Source organism: Anomaloglossus baeobatrachus, chromosome 12, assembly GCF_048569485.1.
Source record: "Anomaloglossus baeobatrachus isolate aAnoBae1 chromosome 12, aAnoBae1.hap1, whole genome shotgun sequence".
NCBI classification, from domain to species: domain Eukaryota; kingdom Metazoa; phylum Chordata; class Amphibia; order Anura; family Aromobatidae; genus Anomaloglossus; species Anomaloglossus baeobatrachus.
In genome coordinates, this window is record NC_134364.1 from 123,666,170 (window position 1) to 123,692,698 (window position 26,529).

The 26,529-nt window shown below is 48.8% G+C and overlaps 1 protein-coding gene across 1 annotated transcript in view; it reads right to left on the reverse strand.

Annotated features, from left to right (window-relative positions):
- Positions 1 to 21,296, reverse strand: part of LOC142257491 (glycophorin-C-like) — a 94,222-nt gene extending 72,926 nt beyond the window's left edge. Inside the window, exon 1 of the mRNA XM_075329628.1 lies at positions 21,252 to 21,296. The gene's annotated coding sequence lies outside the window, so the exon portion shown is untranslated. The remainder of the gene's footprint in view (positions 1 to 21,251) is intronic.
- Between the last annotated feature and the right edge of the window lie 5,233 nt (positions 21,297 to 26,529).

Consider the following 26,529-nt stretch of genomic DNA (forward strand, 5'->3'; position numbering starts at 1 on the left):
GCTGGGAGACAGCAAGTGTGATTGGGATGACAACTCAGAGGACTGGTGTTTTTTGGATGCGGTACTTGAAGTGGCTGAGAGGGCACTTGTTGGACCACTTGAGATCCATTCAAGCATTTTCCTTTTTTGGCCATCATCTACCTTTGTTCCTGTTGTTCGTGTCCGTAAAAAAGGGAGCACATCGGATTGTCCACGGTAAGTAGTAGACATCTTACTTTTGCTGGTAGATGCTCTATCTTCAGCAGATGATAATGGAGCTTTGTCACCTTCCCCACGGACAAAACCTTTTTTGCCTTTTCCACCACGCCTCTTCCCCTTTCCACCAGCATCTGTCATTTTGCCACTCATGTTGATTGTGACAAGATTGTGCACTGAAAATGTGGTAGTAAAAATTGAGAGGTGGTGTAGATTGCAGCGGTGGTCTAGCTTTATTAACAGCAGAATAATAAAGAATAAATATCCCTGACAATGCAACTACGGCCCTTAAACTTGCAGCAAAAATTGCTAGTATAATGGCTTTGTTATAATGAGTTGGAGTGTGCAATGCAGGCAGACGTGCTGCAAATGTCTTTGCACTAGTGTGACTAGACAACAGTCCAATAGCCACGTTTAGGATGCCACTAGGTACACTGAGTGTTTGCTAGTATAATGGCTTAGTTATAATGAGTTGGAGTGTGCAATGCAGGCAGACGTGCTGCAAATGTCTTTGCACTAGTGGGACTAGACAAAAGTCCAACAGCCACGTTTAGGATGCCACTAGGTACACTAAGTGTTTGCTAGTATAATGGCTTAGTTATAATGAGTTGGAGGGTGCAGAGGACAGGAGGGTACAGTGGCAGGATTGTGGGGCTCTGGGTAGAGGAATGGAAGCCTGCCTTTCTATTCCCTCCTAATGGTGAAATGCAGCGAGGAAATCCCTGACCTTAGCTACCCAGACGCTGTCTCTGTTTTCAGGACCTGTCACCTATGGCTCTGACCCTGCCGGTACGAGCCCTTAAAAGGACTGATAGAAAGTGCTATCCCTAAGCTGTCTAGGGCTGTGTATGGAGCGCATACAGCAGTATCGGCGATAGGACTCAGGACGGAGCTGCGCCAGTGATGTCTGACACCAAGGACGCAGAAGAGATAATGGCGTCCTGGAGGAAAATGTCCGGTTTTATAATGCAGGGACATGTGACATGGACATCCTATCACACATGCCGTTGCTTCTCTGGCTAAAAGTCCACTTAGCTGTGTGTGTGTCTGGGATTGGCTGACATGCTGGCCCGCCCCACAAGACGCGCGCGCTTAGGGAAGGAAGACAAGGAAAAAAAAAAAAAATGGCGATCGCCATTATACAAACAGCAGTGATCTGAAGGCGCTGTTCCCGCACACTATACACTGAAATTTCATAATAGTGTGATTCACAGAGTGACTTACACTATTACAGCGGAAAGCCAGCTAGGATTTAGCTGTTTTTTTGCTGCTAGAACCGTTCTCGAACGTTTCTAGAACTATCGAGCTTTTGCAAAAAGCTCGAGTTCTAGTTCGATCTGGAACAGGCCCCAAAATCACTCGAGCCTAGAACTGGAGAACCTCGAACCGCGAACCGCGCTCAACTCTACTCCTGAGCCCTCTGCACATGTGGAGCAGCTTCCACTCCTGAGCCCTCTGCACATGTGGAGCAGCTTCCACTCCTGAGCCCTCTTTACACATGTGCAGCAGCTTCCACTCCTGAGCCCTCTGCACATGTGGAACAGCTTCCACTCCTGAGCCCTCTTTACACATGTGTAGCAGCTTCCACTCCTGAGCCCTCTTTACACATGTGCAGCAGCTTCCACTCCTGAGCCCTCTGCACATGTGTTGCAGCTTCTGTGGCGCCCTGGACAAGCCAGGTCGTCACAGGTACTGCAACAACACAACCCACACCCCGGCTAGGCACATCTAGGTCATACAAAAATCCTTGTTGCCTCCCTCCAGGGGCTGATGTCCACACCAGGGGGTGGAGCCAGGCGGTTGGCCCCACCCACCGAGGAGTTCACAGTCCTGGAGGCGAGAAAAGGCAGTGAGATCAGTTTTAGTGTGGAAGAGTGAAGTGGCAGTAGAGGAGACTGACCGTGTCCGGATGCGTGGCCCGGGCACATACAGCAAGGTTGGCAGACGGTGGTGACCATCTGCAGGAGGGGCTGATTGACGTGAACCGTAAGGACCGGGGAGGGGCGGTGGCCCGCCGGTACCGGATCGGGGAGCGAAGAGAAGCCAGCACCATTCGGCAAGGCCTACGGACCCCGACCAGGCTTGGAGTCACCATAAAACCGGTCAAATCCGTTAGCGAAAGGAACCTTCGGGGTTTCCCAGCAGTCAAGACCTGATTGAAGGCAACAGCTCAAACCGTGAAGGGAAATACAGTCACCGCCAAGGCTACAATTCCCAGGGCCAGAGCCTGCGGGCAAAAGGGACTCCCTCAGCCTCCATCCAAGCTGGGGAGCGGGTTACCAGTGGGAATCCACCAGAACCGAGAACACAACACAGGTGCAGGTAAAGGCAGTAACCGCCAACCTACCGGGAGAAGAACCATCGCAGCCGTCTGTGGGACCTGTCCATCCAGCCGTTTGTTTTACCGGAGACTTTGTGTTCATCATTGGCTGAGTGAGTACCACTGTGCCGTGCGGCACCGCGCTGCCCCCGTGACCCTGCACCTCACCAGGTCCCGTAACCCACCTGCCATCCTCCCCTCACCGGGCCCCGGGACAACCAACCCCCCTACCCACGGAGGGGAAAAACAACATCCAAGCTGCTCCCTGTCATCGCTCCCGGGATCCCCATCCAGAGCAGCGGTGGTGTCACAACCTCACCACAACCGTGGGTGGCGTCACGGACAATAAATTCCCACAACCATTCCCCTTTCCACTCACGGGCGAGGAGCGCCGTTCGAGTCCCCGGATCCGGCCCACCGCTCGAGCCACCACCGAGCAGCAGCAGCAGCCGGACCCGAGCAGTGGGTGAGTGCAGCGTCCCCTCCCCGCCCGCGATACTTCCACTCCTGAGCCCTCTTTACACATGTGCAGCAGCTTCCACTCCTGAGCCCTCTTTACACATGTGCAGCAGCTTCCACTCCTGAGCCCTCTGCACATGTGGAGCAGCTTCCACTCCTGAGCCCTCTTTACAATGTGCAGCAGCTTCCACTCCAGAGCCCTCTGCACATGTGGAGCAGCTTACACTCCTGAGCCCTCTGCACATGTGGAGCAGCTTACACTCCTGAGCCCTCTGCACATGTGGAGCAGCTTACACTCCTGAGCCCACTTTACACATGTGGAGCAGCTTACACTCCTGAGCCCTCTGCACATGTGGAGCAGCTTCCACTCCTGAGCCCTCTTTACACATGTGGAGCAGCTTCCACTCCTGAGCCCTCTGCACATGTGGAGCAGCTTCCACTCCTGAGCCCTCTTTACACATGTGGAGCAGCTTCCACTCCTGAGCCCTCTTTACACATGTGGAGCAGCTTCCACTCCACAGCCCTCTTTACACATGTGGAGCAGCTTCCACTCCTGAGTCCTCTTTACACATGTGCAGCAGCTTCCACTCCAGATCCCCTTTTACACATGTGCAGCAGCTTCCACTCCAGAGCCCTCTTTACACATGTGCAGCACCTTCCACTCCTGAGCCCTCTTTACACATGTGCAGCACCTTCCACTCCTGAGCCCTCTTTACACATGTGCAGCAGCTTCCACTCCTGAGCCCTCTTTACACATGTGGAGCAGCTTCCACTCCTGAGCCCTCTTTACACATGTGCAGCAGCTTCCACTTCTGAGCCCTCTTTACACATGTGCAGCAGCTTCCACTCCTGAGCCCTCTTTACACATGTGCAGCAGCTTCCACTCCTGAGCCCTCTTTACACATGTGGAGCAGCTTCCACTCCAGAGCCCTCTTTACACATGTGCAGCACCTTCCACTCCTGAGCCCTCTTTACACATGTGGAGCATCTTCCACTCCTGAGCCCTCTTTACACATGTGCAGCACCTTCCACTCCAGAGCCCTCTTTACACATGTGCAGCACCTTCCACTCCAGAGCCCTCTTTACACATGTGCAGCACCTTCCACTCCTGAGCCCTCTTTACACATGTGCAGCACCTTCCACTCCTGAGCCCTCTTTACACATGTGCAGCAGCTTCCACTCCTGAGCCCTCTTTACACATGTGGAGCAGCTTCCACTCCTGAGCCCTCTTTACACATGTGCAGCAGCTTCCACTTCTGAGCCCTCTTTACACATGTGCAGCAGCTTCCACTCCAGATCCCCTTTTACACATGTGCAGCAGCTTCCACTCCAGAGCCCTCTTTACACATGTGCAGCACCTTCCACTCCTGAGCCCTCTTTACACATGTGCAGCACCTTCCACTCCTGAGCCCTCTTTACACATGTGCAGCAGCTTCCACTCCTGAGCCCTCTTTACACATGTGGAGCAGCTTCCACTCCTGAGCCCTCTTTACACATGTGCAGCAGCTTCCACTTCTGAGCCCTCTTTACACATGTGCAGCAGCTTCCACTCCTGAGCCCTCTTTACACATGTGCAGCAGCTTCCACTCCTGAGCCCTCTTTACACATGTGGAGCAGCTTCCACTCCTGAGCCCTCTGCACATGTGGAGCAGCTTCCACTTCTGAGCCCTCTTTACACATGTGCAGCAGCTTCCACTCCTGAGCCCTCTTTACACATGTGCAGCAGCTTCCACTCCTGAGCCCTCTTTACACATGTGGAGCAGCTTCCACTCCTGAGCCCTCTTTACACATGTGGAGCAGCTTCCACTCCTGAGCCCTCTTTACACATGTGCAGCAGCTTCCACTTCTGAGCCCTCTTTACGCATGTGGAGCAGCTTCCACTCCTGAGCCCTCTGCACATGTGCAGCAGCTTCCACTCTTGAGCCCTCTTTACACATGTGGAGCAGCTTCCACTCCTGAGCCCTCTGCACATGTGGAGCAGCTTCCACTCCTGAGCCCTCTTTACACATGTGCAGCAGCTTCCACTCTTGAGCCCTCTTTACATATGTGCAGCAGCTTCCACTCTTGAGCCCTCTTTACACATGTGCAGCAGCTTCCACTCTTGAGCCCTCTTTACACATGTGCAGCAGCTTCCACTCTTGAGCCCTCTTTACATATGTGCAGCAGCTTCCACTCTTGAGCCCTCTTTACATATGTGCAGCAGCTTCCACTCCTGAGCCCTCTGCACATGTGGAGCAGCTTCCACTCCTGAGCCCTCTTTACACATGTGCAGCAGCTTCCACTCTTGAGCCCTCTTTACACATGTGCAGCAGCTTCCACTCTTGAGCCCTCTTTACACATGTGCAGCAGCTTCCACTCTTGAGCCCTCTTTACATATGTGCAGCAGCTTCCACTCCTGAGCCCTCTGCACATGTGGAGCAGCTCTTCCACTCCTGAGCCCTCTGCACATGTGGAGCAGCTTCCACTCCTGAGCCATCTTTACACATGTGGAGCATCTTCCACTCCTGAGCCCTCTGCACATGTGGAGCAGCTTCCACTCCAGATCCCGTTTTACACATGTGGAGCGGCTTACTCTCCTGAGCCCCTTTTACACATGTGGATTCCATCACAGACATTATTTATTTTTTTGTGCAAAAAGGTTAAAATCAAAATGACTAATCTTTCAATTTTACCACTGGTCACTGGGACTTCTGTAGACTCACACACACTGTCCATTCAGGAGAATTTTTCAGCAGACTCCTTATCAACAGAGGCAAGATTACAAAGACAGGCTCCACCTTTATACAAAGCTGATAACTTCCACCAATCACAAGAAGCAATGTCAGCGCTGTCTCAGCCTCTCTCTATACAGTTTGCACACGCTCATTGCATGCCTCAATACAAAACATAATGATGATGATCTGCGTCTGCTCAGTGTGTCTAATGTTCATGTGTTAGAGTCCAAAGAAAAACAGTGATAACTGCAATGTGTCTCATTTTAGATTGTGCTTTCGATAAAAAAAGCATTGACCAAAAAAATTGAGAATTTAAACAATAGATCATTTTTATGATACATTTCCCTTTAAATAGGGCATCAGATATGTGAAATTTGACCTTGTTCTTATGGCCATAAAGAAGATCCTTACTTTATATGTTCTCAGCAAATAAAGCCGTGGATCCTCGTCTGCTCCTTACAGATGCACAAGGCATCCAAGGTAAGCAATGTAGCTAAAAAGCAATCACTGGAATAAAAAGGTTTCCTGGAAATGCAGGACCCTTATCTCAATTGCCTCCAGATATTCAGTGCATATTGTGATAATGAGTCTGTGGCTAAATCCCCATCACCGGCTGAGCCCGGAGCCTCCATTACCTGCTATTAGTGTCACATCTCCAGTCATTTAGCCGAGATTTATAATTTACAGTGGATTACCATACGACTCTACAAGACGCTCCGTGCGCCGTAGAAAACTGTTATTACCAATGATGCATTCAAAACCAAATAATGACAATGAGGCGGCGGAGGAGGGGAAGAAGCATAAGGAGCCGTCACCGGGAACTTTCTAAGTTTGTGAAGTCTTCTATCCAGCCATTTCTAACTATTCTAATTCCTTAACCCTTACACAGGCGACACACAGCGAATATTACTACAGCATCAGACTACCTTGTTGTCCAGAACCATAGAAACACCTAGGCACGCATAGGACCCATATATGCAAAGTAGCGAGAAACCATTTATAAAGTTCTTTAATGTCTTCATTTTTATGTATCCGAGCATAACCCCCCTTTTTTAAGAAATACTGTATATACCCTCTCCTATACGTGAACGTCATATGGATATTTGTGAGTTTGCACTGCCAATCAATCTTACTAGCGGAGATGGATGTAGACAATATTACCACATAGACCATTGACTTAGGGGTTGGAACACAAAATAAATCTGATGTTACAGCACACAAGAGGAAGAAGTCAAACTCTGGTGCCACCTATTGGAGGTAGCAATTCTAGAAGTCAAAGTGACCCTCCAACGAGTCTTGTCGTATGACTATTGGAGGTAGCAATCCCAGAAGTCAAAGTGACCCTCCAACGAGTCTTGTCGTATGACTATTGGAGGTAGCAATCCCAGAAGTCAAAGTGACCCTCCAACGAGTCTTGTCGTATGACTATTGGAGGTAGCAATCCTAGAAGTCAGTGACCCTCCAACGATTCTAGTCATATGACTATTAGAGGTAGCAATCCTAGAAGTCAAAGTGACCCTCCAACGAGTCTTGTAATATGACTATTAGCGGTACAATCCTAGAAGTCAAAGTGACCCTCCAACGAGTCTTGTCGTATGACTATTGGAGGTAGCATTCCTAGAAGTCAAAGTGACCCTCCAACGAGTCTTGTCGTATGACTATTAGCGGTACAATCCTAGAAGTCAAAGTGACCCTCCAACGAGTCTTGTCGTATGACTATTGGAGGTAGCAATCCTAGAAGTCAAAGTGACCCTCCAACGAGTCTTGTCGTATGACTATTGGACATAGCAATCCTAGAAGTCAAAGTGACCCTCCAACGAGTCTTGTCGTATGACTATTGGAGGTAGCAATCCTAGAAGTCAGTGACCCTCCAACTAGTCTTGTCGTATGACTATTGGAGGTAGCAATCCTAGTAGTCAAAGTGACCCTCCAATGAGTCTTGTCATATGACTATTGGAGGTTGCAATCCTAGAAGTCAAAGTGACCCTCCAACGAGTCTTGTCGTATGACTATTGGACATAGCAATCCTAGAAGTCAAAGTGACCCTCCAACGAGTCTTGTCGTATGACTATTGGAGGTAGCAATCCTAGAAGTCAGTGACCCTCCAACGAGTCTTGTCGTATGACTATTGGAGGTAGCAATCCTAGAAGTCAGTGACCCTCCAACGAGTCTTGTCGTATGACTATTGGAGGTAGCAATTCTAGAAGTCAAAGTGACTCTCCAACGAGTCTTGTCGTATGACTATTGGAGGTAGCAATCCTAGAAGTCAAAGTGACCTTCCAACGAGTCTTGTCGTATGACTATTGGAGGTAGCAATCCTAGAAGTCAGTGACTCTCCAACGAGTCTTGTCGTATGACTATTGGAGGTAGCAATCCTAGAAGTCAAAGTGACCTTCCAACGAGTCTTGTCGTATGACTATTGGAGGTAGCAATCCTAGAAGTCAAAGTGACCCTCCAACGAGTCTTGTCGTATGACTATTGGACATAGCAATCCTAGAAGTCAAAGTGACCCTCCAACGAGTCTTGTCGTATGACTATTGGAGGTAGGAATCCTAGAAGTCAGTGACCCTCCAACGAGTCTTGTCGTATTACTACTGGAGGTAGCAATCCTAGAAGTCAAAGTGACCCTCCAACGAGTCTTGTCATATGACTATTGGAGGTAGCAATCCTAGAAGTCAAAGTGACCCTCTAACGAGTCTTGTCGTATGACTATTGGAGGTAGCAATCCTAGAAGTCAGTGACCCTCCAACGAGTCTTGTCGTATGACTACTGGAGGTAGCAATCCTAGAAGTCAAAGTGACCCTCCAACGAGTCTTGTCGTATGACTATTGGAGGTAGGAATCCTAGAAGTCAAAGTGACCCTCTAACGAGTCTTGTCGTATGACTATTGGACATAGCAATCCTAGAAGTCAAAGTGACCCTCCAACGAGTCTTGTCGTATGACTTAGGTTTTATATTAGATAAGAACCTCAATTTGCAGACAGTGTTTCAGGATGCTTGTCCCTCATCAGTGCAAAGTAAGAGATCTGATCTGGTTGTATGAGAGGCTAAGACGTAGTCTAAAGGGGAAGCTATTCTCATTACGGAGACTGACATGCCATTCCAGAATTCCAGTGAGGAGACTTTGAAGCTGCAATGTTCCTCTGGAAAATATTCAGTCTTCAGAGAGGAAGAAGACGAACTCTGGTGCCATCTATTGGAGGTAGCAATCCTAGAAGTCAAATTGACCCTCCAACGAGTCTTGTCGTATGACTTAGAATTTATGTCAGTTTAGAACCTCAATTTGCAGACAGTGTTTCGGGATGGTTGTCCCTCGTCAGTGCAAAGTATGAGATCTGATCTGGCTTAAACGACTCCTCACTGGCATGCTGGAATGGTATGTCAGTCTCCATAAGGAGAATAGCTTCTCCTTTAGACTATGTCTTAGCCTCTCATAAAGCCAGATCAGATCTCATACTTTGCACTGACGAGGGACAAGCATCCCCAAATACTGTGTCTGTAAATTGAGGTTCTGATCTGACATAAATCCTAAGTCATATGACAAGACTTGTTGGAGGGTTACTTTTGATTTCTAGGATTACTACCTCCATTAGGTGGCACCAGAGTTTATCTTCTTCCTCCCTGAAGAGACAATTTTAATATTTCCCAGATGAGCATTGCAGCTGAAAAGTCTCCTCACTGGCATGCTGGAATGGTGTGTCAGTATCTGTAAGGAGAATAGCTTCTCCTTTAGCACAGAAGAGAAAATGTTTGGGAATTTTTGGATCTAATAATCCTACATTTTTTGGTCTTCTGTCTACAATGGGGGGTATTGACACAGATAGGTTTTTTCTATAGACTGTGCTATTCCATTAAGGTCAAGCACAGCCAATTTGGAGGATCTCTTACAGCCAGTATAAAAGTTGAGGGCTGGTCAAACAGCGGCATTTTAGGATTTTACAGCCTAGTGATAGGAGGTCAGAGCGGACAGCTCATTCCACATATTGACTGAAAAAGGCATAAATTAGATTATTATGTTGATCTATTGCACTACTGCTGAAGTCCATTGAAAATGCTTGTGAATAATAATCCAGAGATTCAAGTGAGATAGGGAAGTGCTGGACCTGCAGAGTCAGTGTGACTGTGAATTCATTGATCTATGATACACTGCTGTAACAGCACAGTATTTTTATACAGCTATTTTCAGTATAATTAAAGATTCTTCAGTATTGAGAATCATGGTGAATTTATTTGCCTCAAATCAAAATTTGGGGGAAATTTGTCAAAGTCAGCTTTCAAAAGATCCAATCATCGCTGGTGACTGCTCTCTGCCTTCAAAACAGCATAAACTCTATTAGGAATACTTGAACAAAGTTTGTGATTTTGTAGAACCATAGCCAGGTGTATGAATAATTAATTCTACCAAACAAGTGATAATTATCATAATTTTCACTTGTTCATTTCTAGGTGAACACACAATCATTGACTGAAACAGAAACAGAAGTGTAGGAGGCGTAAACCTGGCTGATAAACAGCCAAAGCTTGGTACAAAGGTGAAGTTGTAGAAGACAGTTTCAAAGGTTATGCATCATGGCAAGACTAAGCAAAGTAACAGGACACAAGGTAGTTATACTGCATCAGCAAGGTCTTTCCCAGGCAAAGATTTCAAAGCTGATCGCAGTTATATTTGCTGTTTAAGTGGTTTTGAAGAGGCATCAAGAAATTAAGCATCATGTATGATGTGTTCGGTCAAAGAAACTGGACACATTCTTAAGGGTGCTTTACACATTGCGACATCGCTAACGATATGTCGTCGGGGTCATGTTGTTAGTGACGCACATCCGGCGCCGGTAGCGACATCGCAGCGTGTGACACCAAGGAGCGACAATCAACAAGCGCAAAAACGTGAAAAATCGTTGCTTGTTGACTCGTCGTTCATTTCCTTAATATCGTTGCTCCTGCAGGTACGATGCTGTTCTGCAGCAGCTCACATCGCTATGTGTGACACCGCGGGAGCGACGAACATCTCCTTACCTGCGTCCACCGGGAATGAGGACGGAAGGAGGTGGGCGGCCTGTTCCGGACTCTCATCTCCGCCCCTCCTCTGCTATTGGACGGCTGCCGTGTGACGTCGCTATGACGCCGCACGAACCGCCCTCTTAGAAAGGAGGCGGGTCGCCGGCCAGAGCGACATCGCAGGGAATGTAAGCCCGTGTGATGGGTGTTAGCGATGTTGTGCGCCACGGGCAGCGATTTGCCCGTGTCGCACAACCGATGGGGGCAGGTACACTCGCTAGCGATATCGGTACCGACATCGCAGCGTGTAAAGTGCCCTTTAGTTTCCTTCTAAAACAGAGGATCTCGAGCAGTGCCATCAGATCAAAACAGGCAGCAAATAATGGTGTACACCCATTTACGGTTTAAAAAGACTAGCCAAAATGTGTTTCATGGAAGAAATGTAACTAAAAGTCATACCACTGACATGGAAACAAGGGCGTAATTTACTGTAAGTATGGAGATATGACAAATGAAAAGGTCAATTGAATATATAGGGAAAGAAACAAAATATTTGGCAGAACACTCTATAATAGTAAGTATAGAAAACATAAAAGGAATAAAATACAGTAAAGAAAGAATAGATTCCAAAAGGAAATGCAACAGTCCAGAAGGTGCAGCACATAGCGGAGAGTAAAAGCAATACAGATGATTATACCTTTTGAAATTGAAATTTGCCGGATTCGTTGATTTTTACAAAAATCATGATTTGCAGCAAAGTGCAAGTATTGCAAGGCCTCGAAAAACCCTTCAAACAGGTGTGTAGCATTCTAAGATCTCATAGGACTGTATTGAGCCCGTATCAAGCTCTAGAAGGCAAACAGAGCCTGGTACTATACCCTGTGATGTAATATCACGATAACTTTGGGATAGCGGGGAACCAGGGCTCCTAAACTGTCCCTCAAGCTAGGGGACCTTCCTCTATCACTAACCTCAGGGATACCCCTAATGGTGGAGAGGCCTGAGTCTCCTTCCTGCTCCCTACTTCTGACCAGTCCTGATCTAATTCACCCTCCCCAGGGCCGGCTCCCGGTTTTTGTGGGCTCCATCCATATATCTACATGCAGACATGCACATATACAGATACGTACACATACAGGCAGACATACAAAACAGAAATATATACACAGTCATATACACTGACACACATAGATACATACACACACACACACACAGACACGCAACAGATATTTTCAATACGAGGAAGCCGGCAGCAGCCTCACTCACCTCCCTTGCTTGTGTCCTGTCCAGCTCCTCCTGGGCATGTGGCTGTGCTGCACTGATTGGTGGCCATTACTAACAGACATGGCAACACAGTGCACACTAACACTGCTATCTATACATCACAGGAGAGGCTGGGGACATACAGCAATGGGGGAACATACAGCTCCAGAGGGGTCATACAACTCTGGGGGGGTATACAGCTCTGGGGTGGGGGACATACAGTTCTGGGGGTATACAGCACTGATGTCAGGGGACAGACAGCTCTGGCGGTATACAGCACTGGCGTGGGGGGACATACAGCTCTGAGCTGTATACAGCAGAAAGGTCAGGAGACAGAGTTCTGAGGAGATACAGCACTGGGGTCAGGGGACAGACAGTTCAGGGGGTATACAGCACTGGGGTGGGGGGACAGAGGACAGAGGAGTTCTGGGGGTATACAGCACTGGGGTCAGGGGACAGACAGTTCTGGGGGTATGCAACACTGGGGTGGGGGGACAGACAGTTCTGGTGGGTATACAGCACTGGTGTCAGGGGACAGACAGCTCTAGGGGGTATACAGTACTGGGGTCATGATACAAACAGTTCTGGCATGGTATACAGTATTGGGGTGGGGTGACAGACAATTCTAGGTGGTATACAGCACTGGGGTCATGGGACAGACAGTTCTGGTGCATATACAGCACTGGGATGAGGGGGACAGACAGTTCTGGTGCATATACAGCACTGGGATGAGGGGGACATACAGCTCAGTGGGATATTGGTGCTTTGGCTCCTCTCTCTTCATCTGTGGGACAGGAGTGCAGTTCACACTGTGCTGTAGCTCCGCCCACAGATGAACTTTAATGTCCAGGACACAGAGTTCAGCAGTGAACACAGCATGCAGGAAAGGATTTAAGGGCCGGCAGCAAGGTAAGTGTGATCAATATGGTCCCCAGAACTCGACCCAGGGGGCCACAGGATACATCACCGCCCCTACTGACAGCGAGTAGTCCCCCCAGGTGGTCCGGGCCCCGGCATTTGCCGGGGTGCGCTGGTTGCTGACACGGGCCCTGACCCTCCCCATGCCCTTGGCGAGGGATGGTACAGGAGAATTTGTGCAGAAAACCACAAAGACAGAGAAGGGAAAAACCAAAACTCTGTCACCCAGCACAAAGGCAATAAAGGATTCAGGAGGAAAACAAGAGCAGGAAGGAAGTACAAAACCACTGGGGTATATTCCACAATCTTAAAAAGCAAAACTAAGCACAATTTTCACCAAAGAGTCTGGGACACTACACCTCACAGACTGACACAGTAAACTTAGCTGGTATGGGTGCAAGGATTCCAACCATATAAATAGCAGAGGAGCAGGTGTGATGTCTTCCTACAAGATGTGATTAGAGGAGCAAGCAGACTAGCAGAGATTAACTCTTTCTAGTCTCCTCATGAATTAGCACACAGCAGGTCGACGCCTGAGTCTGCCTGTTTTAATCCCAGACACCAGGGAAACCATCGGGCAGAGTGTCAGAATCTGCAATCTGAACAGAGTCCAATGCCGCCATGACAGTCAGCAAAGTTCATGTGAGCCTTTTCTACCTTGTGCACAATGGCGGGTGGCATTTTTTTGTCAATTCCCACCAATTAAAATGCAAATTATTCAAATTTGTCAAGTCAAAGAAATTTTCTAAAATTGAACACATTCGATCTGCATTAAATTGATTTGCTCATCTCCAGTAATAGTACTAACCATATAAAAGAAATTGTGAAGGGTAAATAGCAATTGGTCAATCCCCAAGAAAGGGGATGAGGATACATCAACCACTTCATGCTAAAGAAAAAGATGGAAAAAAAAAAGGTTACCATACATACAATTAAGAATGCAGGAGGCATTTAAGGCAGAGGAATTGGCAGATAAGATCTGTAATTAAATTTTTACTGCATCTTTAAGAAAGAAATCATCCTTCTTTCCACTCGAAAGCATGGGTCATTCGATTGATACTTTCTATAGTATTAAAAGATCTACCAAACCTAATGAAGGAATCTAGCATAGGAAAAAGAATAGACCGAGGTTACTGAATGTGAACCAGAATAACCTGAGGAAGAAGAATAATAACATTGTAATTAGTCTTAATGGATAATGAATTCTACATTAATGAAGCATAGAAGAACCTGAATAATGAAGAATTTTAGGAAGAAATTTCTGATATTAATTAATGATGCTTATAATAAAGAAATCCTCATAAAGAATACATGGGCTTTATTATTATTGTAGGGAGTCGAGCTTCTGTCTCTTTTTTTTTTCTTTTTTTTTTAGATGCAGGTTTCAGAGATTTCTATATGCCATAAACGATCATGAACGAAAGTGTTGGCACCCTTGAAATCGTTCCAGAAAATGAAGTATTTCACCCAGAAAATTATTGCAATTTCACATGTCTTGTTATAGACATGTTTATTTCCTTAGGTGGGCTTTGCACGTTGCGACATCGCAGGACGATGCTGCGATGTCGCACGCGATAGTGCCCGCCCCCGTCGCAGGTACGATATCGTGTGATAGCTGGCGTAGCGAAAACTATCGCTACGGCAGCTTCACATGCACTCACCTGCCCTGCGACCGTCGCTCTGGCCGGCGACCCACCTCCTTCCTAAGGGGGCGGGTCGTGCGGCGTCACAGCGACGTCACGCGGCCAATAGGAGCGGAGGGGCGGAGATGAGCGGGATGTAAACATCCTGCCCAGCTCCTTCCTTCCGCATATCCTACGGAAGCCGCAGTGACGCCGGTAGGAGATGTTCCTCGCTCCAGCGACTTCACACACAGCGATGTGTGCTGCCGCAGGAGCGAGGAACAACATCGGACCATCGCGTCAGCGTAATTATGGATTACGCCGACGCTGCACCGATGATACGATTACGACGATTTTGCGTTCGTTAATCGTATCATCGAGCCTTTACACACTGCGATGTCGCATGCGATGCCAGATGTGCGTCACTTTCAATTTGACCCCACCGACATCGCACCTGCGATGTCGTAGTGTGCAAAGCCGCCCTTAGTGTGTATTGGAACAACACGAAAAAAGAGAAAAAGTCAAAATGGGTCCCTAGGGGATAGGCCCTGCATCCCGGTGGGGATGCAGCATCTTGTAGCTCCCTGATGGCTTCAGGGGCACTACACCAACAACAAGCTTCTTACATCACTCAACTGGAATTTTGGACCATTCTTCCTTTGCAAACTGCTCCAGGTCTCTCATATTTGAAGAGTTCTACTCCCAACAGCAATTTTAAGATCTTTTCAGAGATGTTCAATGGGATTTAGATCATTGCTGCCACATCAGAACTCTCCAGCACTTTGTTTCCGTCCATTTCAGGGGACTTCTTGAAGTACGTTTGGGGTCATTGTCCTGGTGAAAGACCCATGACCTGGGACACAAACCCAGCTTTCTGACACTGGACACTGCATTGCCACTCAAAATCCTTTGGTGATCTTTAGATTTCAGGATGCCTTGCACACAGTCAAGACACCCAGTGTTAGAGGCAGCAAATCATCCTCAAAACATCTTTTACCTTTCCCCCATTTTGACTGTAAGTGTTGTGTTCTGTTCTTTGTAGGCCTCATTCCTTTGCCGGTAAACAGTTCAATGAAGTGCCTTACCAAAAACCTCTATCTTAGTCTCAGCAGTGAAGTCCTCCTGGGTCTTCTGCATAGCGTTTCTTTTCATCCAAATGTGGATCGATAGTTCGCGCTGACACTGATGTACCCTGAGCCTGCAGGTCAGCTTGAATTTCTTTGGAACTTGATTAGGGTGGTTTATCCACCATCTAGACTATCCTGCGTTGCAACCTTTTTATAAATTTTTGTCTTCCGTCCATGTCCAGAGAGATAAGCTACAGTGCCATGGGTTGTAAACTTCTTAATTATGTTGCGCACTGCGGATAAAAGGAATATCAAGATCTCTCCAATGGACTTCTAAGCTTGAGCTTGTTTATATTTTTCAACAATTTTGGTTCTCAAGTCCTCAGACAGTTCACTTCTCCTATTTCTGTGCACCATGCTTAGTGTGGCACACACAGACACACAATGCAAATATTGAGTCAACTTCTCCCATTTTTATCTGGTTTCAGGTGTGATTTTCATATTGCCCACACCTGTTACTTGCCATAGGTAAGTTTAAATGAGCATCATATGCTTGAAATAAAGTTGTTTACCCCTAATTTTGTAAAGATGCCAACCATTTTATCCCTTCCATTTTTGGTGTTTTGTTTGAAATTATGTCAATTTGCCTTTTTTTCCCCTCATTTTTTTGTGTTGTTCCAATACAGACAAAGGAAATAAACATGTGTATAACGAAATTATGTAATTTCAAACATTTTCTGGGAGAAATACTTAATTTTATTGAAGAATTTCAAAGGTGTTAACACTCTCGGCCATGACTGTAAGCCTATGAGTAAGGTGGTTTCCCACTGAAACGAGTCAGGCGTTGGGACTTGTTTCCCTATATGTTTTTAATTGTGTATTAGCACATTTGAGCACTGAAATTGGACTACGGGTGAGACCATTTTCTTGTTTTTTTTTGCATAATTATTTGGTTTTGCCAGCCATCCGGTCTCACTTGGGTAATTTTTTCATGACTGTACCCCATTAAGTTTACAATATGTAAAAATTCTCAATTTCTAGAAAGAAATTTGGATAGATAAGTAACATTTCCAGTACATCCATAACAGCTACCTACAAACCGTTCCTTAGAGTTTTGACAAAAATTAGAGTGTGTATTTTATCACCTTCAAGCGAATTTCTTAACTCAAAAGATTCGAGACAGCTGTTCTTATTCCATGACTTTCATTTCAAGGGAACCGGTGTTCTTTTACGAGACAGCTGTAAACTTAATCCAGGACACCTCTGATTTGTATTTCTGTCGGAGTGCCGTCAGCGGCAAAGCTTTTTTTTCTTTGCCTGCAGATACAGTTTTTCTTGCAGCCGATTTTAATAGAAAATGTTTATATGTAAGAACTTGAAATTTCATTTTTTGAAAAACTACCAGCATGGAGTCTAGGTAACATTTGCATTTTGCAGGAATGATCAAGAGGTTCTCTTCCAAGATATAAAATTCATTTTCCATTTACAGTAATTTAATAAGAAGCTTCTTGCTGATCCTTGTGAGGTTCCTGCACTCAACCGGTTCTCCACCTCCCTCCCGATTATGGAAAGTAGGAGGTTAGTTCATAAAATCTTTTTTGCCCTTGGTTAGACTATTACCAGACAGGGCCAAAGGATAGAAGATGTCCTACTGGTCTTCACTAAGACTTGTTTTATGTAAACATTTTGTGTTATCCTATTGGAAACTTGATGAGGTGGCATTTTGAAGATGTAATGGCTGCGGAGATCAGGGATCAGTTATTCAATAGTCTAGAAAAGGGGTGTAGAAGATTTGTTAGAAAAGTAAGCTGTACCATTCTTGTTCGTAGGTTGAGTTAGTGTCACGCTGTACTATGGGAGACACTGAAGCAAACAGGGAGTGTTGCTTCAGGGAGTAGTTAGCAGACCAACCACTAGGGGACAATAGGGTAGTAAACAAGTCTACACTAAAGTAATGCTGCCCTGAAGGGAAGCATTGCAGCTCACCTGAATGAACAGTATGCTGGAAAGCTCGCTAGAGGGCAGTAGAGTAGTCAGCAAGCCAGGTCTGCAACAGGAGGTCTCATCAACGGTACAGGAGAAGCCTAAATGTCAGGAACCGGGAAGTCACGAAAACAGGCGCGAGAAGGACGGGGACGAGGACAGGAGTGGGGACACAGATAAGAGGTCGGGCAAAAGGCAACGGATGGATGAATAGAGGAGGACTAGAGACCGGAGGGGAATAGAGGTAGAGACAAGATGGGAGCCAAAAGTCAGGTCAGGTCAGGTCTGGTGGGAGATGGAGGTCAGATCAGGTCAGGGAGGAAACGGAGGTCAGGACGGGACAGGGCAGAACACAGGTTACTAATGGGAATTTAATGCAGCTGAGCCAAAAATAGCTATGGCAAAGTACAAGAGGTACAGCATCAGGATATAGAGGCCAGTAGATGAGTGAGGCCATAAGGATTAACCACTCACGACCTGGAAACCTGAGAAGGAATACCAGCAATGACTTTGCAATGCTGAGTTAGGCATGTGTGATCCCCCTGATTATTTTTTTTTTATATATATAATATCTAATATGATAATTTTATAGTTCAGACCATCTTCTTTAGAAATTAGTTGGGAAACAGTTAATACCCTAGTTCATACAATATCGCTTCCGGGCTTGCCAACTCAGCCATTACTTTGAAATATTGGCAGCGCCCGCTGAATCCTTCGTTGGCATCGGCACGCAGTTATTTTATTCACCTTCCTAATCTCTTTTAAGTAAAGCACAGTAAGAGCCCAGCTCCTAATGTGAGCGGCTGTGATGGACGCCGTGACAGCTCCTTTCTTGTGATTAACTTTTAACTAATTGCTGCTGTAAATGGTGGTAAAATCACTGAACTTGTCAATGAGGAATCATGAAAGGCATGTCTGCCATCTGACAGGTAAAGGGGACCATAATTGTAGGTATGTTATTAAAGGGCATCCGAAAAGTAGAAGTGTAAAGTGCAATAATAAAAAAAAATGCTAAAGTAGTAAATTACACATGGAGCTGGGATTCGCCATTATTGGTCATGGTAAGTTGGCGTTTTTGAGCCTTTTATGGCAGTACGTAATTGTTTGGCACTAAATTAGGTACAGTACATTGCAGAATTTGTTTTGCAATAGTAAAGCACTATAGGAAACAAAATTGGAAGTGTTTGTCCAACTTATGATACCAAGATCTGGACATCATACTGCATATGTCTATGAAAGGGAAAATGTCACGGTCGTCTCTCTGTTTTAGAGGCTAGTGACAGGTTCTCTTTGCCTGAAGACACTGCAGTTTAGATAATAATAATAATAATAATTTATAATAATTTTATTCATTTATATTGCGCTATTAATTCCACAGCGCTTTACAAACATTGGCAACACTGTCCCCATTGGGGCTCACAATCTAGAGTCCTTATCTGTATGTCTTTGGAGTGTGGGAGGAAACTGGAGAACCCGGAGGAAACCCACGCAAACATGGGGAGAACATACAAACTCCTTGCAGATAGTGTCCTTGGTGGGATTTGAACCTAGGACCCCAGCGCTGCAAGGCTGCAGTGCTAACCACTGAGCCACCATGCCGCCCATAGATGTGTTCCCTTTCCTTTGGGAGGGATAGGGTTAATGTCTGTATTCCTTGCCAGCAAGAATTCTCATAACCTTTTCAGGTGTTTCTGGGTTGGACCACTCCCAGTCCCTATGTATACCCTCTGCTCCCAGTAGAGGGTGCCAGTTATTCTTGATTCATTTGGATGCTTGGCCTGGAGGTGAAAGGAGCTGCTCTGCAAGTTGCTGTATAGGCTGCAGTCCTGGTGCTGGCTGCAGCTGGCTGTCGTTGTTTTCCTCCTTTTTGTGTTTCCCTTTCTGGTGTTGTTTTAGTGCAGCAGTGGGGCTAGCGTACCTTACTTGCCCACTCACTAGCCAGGGTTGTTACAGGGTCTGCCAGGGCTTCAGGTATCCTGCTCGGCGCAGGTATGGAACCTGTATAGGGACTAGCCTAGAGTGCAGGATAAAGCTGCAGGCTAGTGAAGGAGGTTTCCCATCTTTACCCTCACTAGTGCTAGGGTCCACTGTTGTTAAAGTGTCCCCGGTGTACCCCTTGTTGAGTTGTGTGTCACGTTGTGCGCCATATTTTCTTCTCACTTGCGTGACAGCAAAGCAGGAAAATTTCATAATTCCGACTCATGCCGATCAGCAGATCACTGAGTGGACATTGTGGGATATCTCATTGTGATAGCTCCTGTAATGTAGTTTTTCAATTTTGAAACCTTATTGGGATATTCAGTGGTAAGAACAGAAGGGTCTGCGATAAGGAGTCTCATCATTTGGCCATAGTGAATAGCTGATGTGAAGAGCTTGTCTCATTCTGGAGGACTTGTCCTGTCCTGGATTCTACTGACCACCCTTTTATATAAATGGATACTGTGCAATATTTTCCCTGTAGCAACATGGTAAGAAAATCAAAAACTCAAAGGGGTAGCCCACTACTCGACAACCCCACTTCAATCAGAAGGTTTGCCCCCAGTAAAATAACACTTACTGTATATTCACCTCCAGTGCTAGCCTCGCTCCAATAGTGTCAGCAGTCACTCTCCGTGGCTCACGTCACATTGTTATGTGGCGCCCCTGACCTGGTCAGGCACCACTGAGTACTGCACCCATGCTGGGGACAGTACAATACAGGTAATCCAGAAGGCTGACCGAGGTGTGACTACACAGGCGCATAGTGATCAGGTCTCACACATGTACCTTTGAGAGGACCCCTGGGGATCCCAGGAGGGGGCAAAGCCTTCACCTCCACTGGAATAGTGGAGGGGGCCAAAAGCCTCCATCTCCACTCAAGGGGTGTGGTAAGAGAGCCTGGTTGCTAGGTGGCGTAGGCAAGAACAGGAGAGGAGGAGCAGTGAGCCGGTTCAGTGCAGAGTCCAGGGAGCTCCGAGGAGAGCAGACCCCGACCCCTGGGGCTGTTGCAGTCTGACAGCGTCCGCGCAGTGGCTACCGACGGGGGAGAACGGTCACCTAGGAGTGCTACCCGAAACCCATCTCCAGCTAAAGAGAGAGCACAGAGTGGGAAGTAAGGAGACTGCTAGGGAGTACCAGGCCCAAACGGGCGGCAGATCCCGGAGCGGGGATAGATCCACCTTTCCTTGCTAAACCTGCCGGTGTGGGGCCCTCAAAGCCCACACCACAACACCCAAAAGCCGCAGCCACGTAGCCACAGTTAGGGCCCATAGTTCACAGGAGGCAAGCAGCTGGAGTGATCTGGTCCAGGCGACAAGCAAACGGCAACTGAAGGGGAGAGAGGCTTCAGCAACTTCCCTGGGTGACCCCCATAGGGACTAAAAGTCGGGGTTACCCCAAACCACTAAGGGCTAAGGAAGGCGAGTCGGTAGTCACCATCATAAGTCAGCCTGAAGGATACCTGGTTCCAGCCTGGTTCATCCCAGCTACGCCCGGGTTACTCACCCTGCCATCTGAAGTGAGTAAAACCCCTGAAAGACATCCTGCTTGTGTGGAGTTATTCTGCGCCTTGTGGTTCTACACACCTGCACAGGGCCCTGGGGCTTGCCTCACTCTCAGGAGGCTACTACACCCGACTGCACCCACCATCAGCCCCAGGCATCCCTTAACCTGCAGTGGCGGTCCCCACTGACCGCAATTCTGAGAGTGGCGTCACGACAAATAGAAGATTTCCTACCTGTGACAAGATCCAGCCGAGTGGAGTCCCTGAAGGTAATGCACCGACACAACACCTGTGGGGCTTCACATCTGGCGTCACGAACAGGATAAGGACTAGACCTGTCCAGACAGGTGACCATGTGCCTGGGCGGTCCGCTTGAAAAATTGGAAGCACCGCCATATTGCCACCATGAAAAGCGCGCTGAAAAACAACAGCAGCCCGCGCTGGGAGAAGTTACCGCCCACGAAGAGGTGTGGCTACCCAGAGATCCCCTGCAGAGTTCTGACCTCGCTTGTAGAGAGAGCGGAAGCGTCCAGAGACGGCGGAACGGAAAAGAAGCCAGCAGCTTGTTGTTAGAGAAAATGGCGTCTGAATGCAGAGACCCAGAGCCAGGCTCCGCTGCCTGGTGGTGTCGGGAGCTCGCCGAGTTCTGCGATCAACTGGAGGCCAGGGTCGGAAGGCTGATCAGAGAGGGACGTGCGGAGTTCCTGGGAATGACCGCGGCGGTTCAGGCCTATGAAGAGAGAGCCGCGCGCCGAGTGCCAGACCGGGCGGTGACGACTCAGACCCCGATGCTGCCACCGATGGGTGAGTCCAGTGATGCCCCTGCCAGCGCGAGTGCCCCGACCCCTGCTGCCACGTCCGCGGTCCCTGAAGAGGCGTCCGGCGCGGCGACGCTGAAGCAGGCCGCAGCCACGCCAGGTGCAGCCCGCCAAGCTCAGGCCGCCGCAGCGATGCCCTGCTCGGCCCACCAAGACCCGGTCCCTGCAGCGACGCCCAGTCCGGCCCGCAGAGAACCGGCTGCCACCGCGACCCTCATTCGCGCCGCAGGTGTGACGCTGACCCAGGCCGCCGCCATGCTAGGCCCGGCCCGCCGAGACCCTACCGCAGCCGCAACGCTCGTCCGCGCCGCAAGTGAGGTGCTGAACCAGGCCGCAGCCCCGTCAGGTGCGGCCCGCCAAGCCCAGATCGCTGCAGCGACGCCCAGCCCAGCCTGCAAAGACCCCATCGCAGCTGCGACGCCGATCCAAGCTGCGACAGAAACGCCCATCCAGGCCGCCGCCATGCCAGGCGCGGCCCGCCAAGACCAGGCCGCCGCCATGCCAGGCGCAGCCCGCCAAGACCAGGCCGCCGCCATGCCAGGCGCGGCCCGCCAAGAAAAGACAGACGTATCATTGTTTACCCCGGCCTGCAAGGCCAGAGCAGACACCGCTCCCCAGTCCAAGGAGGTCCCTGCTAGGAAGTCCCTGGTAGGTGAGGACCCCGCATACTGGCAGCTGAAGGCTGACCTGGAGGCCAAGTTCCCACAGGAGATGGTGGACCGGTACATGCTCCCTCCGCATACCCCCAAGAGGATTCCGGCAACCCCTGCAGCAACCACGCCAAAGAGTCCCCCGCCTGGGCCTGCTGATGAAAGTCCATCCCCAGCACTGCCACCAAAGGAGTGCTCAGAAGAACTAAGGGGGAGGGGAGGCCAGGAAGCTGAGGAGCTGACTCAGGAGCCACCAGCAGTGGATCCATGCCCAGAGCCGGAGATGTTGCCATATTCCCGCTGGGATGAGGAAGACCTAACACCGTCTGCTGAAGAAGATCTACCCAAAAGCCTCACCTGGGAGCTTGTAAGCTGTACCTCGCAGAATCCAGTCCGCAAGACACGGCGCCGTAGCAGAACCCAGTCTTTCCCTGCACCGCAATCTCCAGAGCAGAAAGATGAAATAACGGCCAGAGACCTAGAGGAGAAACGGTTCCTGAGAAGAGCCAAAGCCCAGGTCAGAGGACCCCTTTGTCGAGGAGTAGTAGAAGATTTCAGCCTAAAATCAGGATACGGCTTTATAGTTGCACCTGGTATGAAGGAAGGCATTTTTGTCAATAGAAGAGACGTGAGAGCTCATTTGCCCAGAGGACATCCTGGAAGAAACCTAAGAATGGGAGACACAGTGCAGTTTACCATGCATCAAGGAGAAAGAGGCTGGTATGCGCTAGATGTAACACCATGTCCTAAAGAAAAAGAAACAGACACAGACGAAGAAAGAGGTCAAGAAAGCAACAGGTGCCGCAGCCCTACAGGCCCAAGCCCTGGTGAGGAGGAATCTGCATAAAGTAAAGTACACCAAGTTACTGTTTGACCAGTTTGAAGTTTTGCAACGTTTTCAAGTTTAAGCAATGTGCCCACATAAACTAATGTGAGAAATGAACCTTAAGGCTATGAACTGGCTATAGCCACAAACTCTCGCAGTGTAAATAGTTACACCAGAGGGCACCACCACCACCAGAGTCAGCCTGTTTAGGGGCTTGGCTCGTCTGCAACCAGGGAGCACGTCCGTATATAGGGCCTTGGCTTACCTGCAACCAGAGAGCATGCCTGTTTATGGGGCCTGGCTCTCCACCACAAAGAGGGTACCTGGTCAGCACCAACTGTGAAGGCCGCCTCTGGATCCTGCCAGAAGTGGCTGAAGGCGCGGCTTCACCAGGCCAGGTATACCCTGAAGACCACCAGCCCATGAAAGCCGCCTCTACATCCTGCCAGAAGTGGCTGAAGGCGCGGCCAACGTGAGAGGGTTTTGGGTGGGTTAACGGACTTGTGGGTGGAGGGTGGTGATGTATGGTACCTGGTGGTTTTAAAAATGTTTTACATGTTTTAATGTTTTATGCATTTTAAAATGTTGTCTTGCAGCCCGAGGACGTGCTGGTGATAACTAAGGGGGAATGTGGCGCCCCTGACCTGGTCAGGCACCACTGAGTACTGCACCCATGCTGGGGACAGTACAATACAGGTAATCCAGAAGGCTGACCGAGGTGTGACTACACAGGCGCATAGTGATCAGGTCTCACACATGTACCTTTGAGAGGACCCCTGGGGATCCCAGGAGGGGGCAAAGCCTTCACCTCCACTGGAATAGTGGAGGGGGCCAAAAGCCTCCATCTCCACTCAAGGGGTGTGGTAAGAGAGCCTGGTTGCTAGGTGGCGTAGGCAAGAACAGGAGAGGAGGAGCAGTGAGCCGGTTCAGTGCAGAGTCCAGGGAGCTCCGAGGAGAGCAGACCCCGACCCCTGGGGCTGTTGCAGTCTGACAGCGTCCGCGCAGTGGCTACCGACGGGGGAGAACGGTCATCTAGGAGTGCTACCCGAAACCCATCTCCAGCTAAAGAGAGAGCACAGAGTGGGAAGTAAGGAGAATGCTAGGGAGTACCAGGCCCAAACGGGCGGCAGATCCCGGAGCGGGGATAGATCCACCTTTCCTTGCTAAACCTGCCGGTGTGGGGCCCTCAAAGCCCACACCACAACACCCAAAAGCCGCAGCCACGTAGCCACAGTTAGGGCCCATAGTTCACAGGAGGCAAGCAGCTGGAGTGATCTGGTCCAGGCGACAAGCAAACGGCAACTGAAGGGGAGAGAGGCTTCAGCAACTTCCCTGGGTGACCCCCATAGGGACTAAAAGTCGGGGTTACCCCAAACCACTAAGGGCTAAGGAAGGCGAGTCGGTAGTCACCATCATAAGTCAGCCTGAAGGATACCTGGTTCCAGCCTGGTTCATCCCAGCTACGCCCGGGTTACTCACCCTGCCATCTGAAGTGAGTAAAACCCCTGAAAGACATCCTGCTTGTGTGGAGTTATTCTGCGCCTTGTGGTTCTACACACCTGCACAGGGCCCTGGGGCTTGCCTCACTCTCAGGAGGCTACTACACCCGACTGCACCCACCATCAGCCCCAGGCATCCCTTAACCTGCAGTGGCGGTCCCCACTGACCGCAATTCTGAGAGTGGCGTCACGACAAATAGAAGATTTCCTACCTGTGACAAGATCCAGCCGAGTGGAGTCCCTGAAGGTAATGCACCGACACAACACCTGTGGGGCTTCACAGTTACGTTACGTGAATCTTGTTGAGCTCGTCGTCAACCCCATTAAACACTATAGAAGACACAAGTGGAACACACAGAGGGTAAAGCATGAACTACCTATCATTAGATGACTTAGGGTATGTTCACACATTAGGTTTTTGCTGTGCGGCACAATCCGGCGCTTTGCGGGAAAAATGCATCCGTTTTTTTTGCCGCCGGGTGCGTTTTTTCCTCATAGACTTTTATTAGCGCCGGATTGTGCCGCATGTACTTGCGTTTGATCCGGTGTTTGCCGAATGCGGCAAAAATCGTCACTGCAACTGACTGCATAGCGCCGTGTTCGGCGCTGTGCGGCATGGTACATAATGAAAGTCTATGCACGCCGAATCCGGTGGAATGCGTAAAATGCCGGAAGCATGTACCAGTTCCGGTTTTTACTTCTGAGCATGCCCAGAAGTGATATAAATTCATTGCTTGTCAGAAAATCAAATCACTTACTCACTCACTCTCTCTCAAAGGCTGTCACTCACTGACTCATTCACTCACTCTCACCCACTCACCGATCACGGGCGCGGGGCTGCACAGCTGTCACAAAGCTGTGACAGCTTCTCCTGATTTGAAAATGCCGGCAGCCTTTTGAATTATTCAATCTCATATTCACAGCTTTCCCCCCGCACCTATGATTGGTTGCAGTCAGACACGCCCCCACACTGGGTGACAGCTGTCTCACTGCAACCAATCACAGCCGCTGGTGGGCGGGTCTATATCTTGCAGTAAAATAAATGAAAAATGAAGTGCCCCCCCCCCCAATTTTGATACCAGCCAAGATAAAGCCACACGACTAAAGACTGGTATTCTCAGGATGGGGAGCTCCACGTTACGGGGAGCCCACCACCCTAACAATATCAGCCAGCAGCCACCAAGAATTGCTGCATCCATTAGATGCGACAGTCCCGGGACTCTACCCGGCTCATCCCGAATTGCCCTGATGCGGTGGCAATCAGGGTAATAAGGGGTTAATTATGGCAGGCGTCTATGAGAGACCCCCAATTATTAACCTGTAAGTGAAAGTAAATAAACACATACACCAAAAAAAATACTTTATTTGGAATAAAAGACAAAAAAACACCCTCTTTCACCATTTTATTAAAATCCCCAAACACCACTCCAGGTCCGACGTAATCCACAGAGGTCTAACGATGATTTCAGCTCTACTACATGAAGCTTACAGGAGCGTCAGTAGAACACCGCCGCTCTCAATCAGCTCCACGCAGCAACTGAAGGGAGACGCACTGTCAGCGGGGATGTCACTAAGGTAGTGCCGGGGCGTGTGTGGTGATGGTGCGTGCGGTAGTGCCTGTGTGTACGGTGATGGTGCGTGCGGTAGTGCCTGCGTGTGCGGTGATGGTGCGTGCGGTAGTGCCTGCGTGTGCGGTGATGGTGGGGGCGGTAGTGCCTG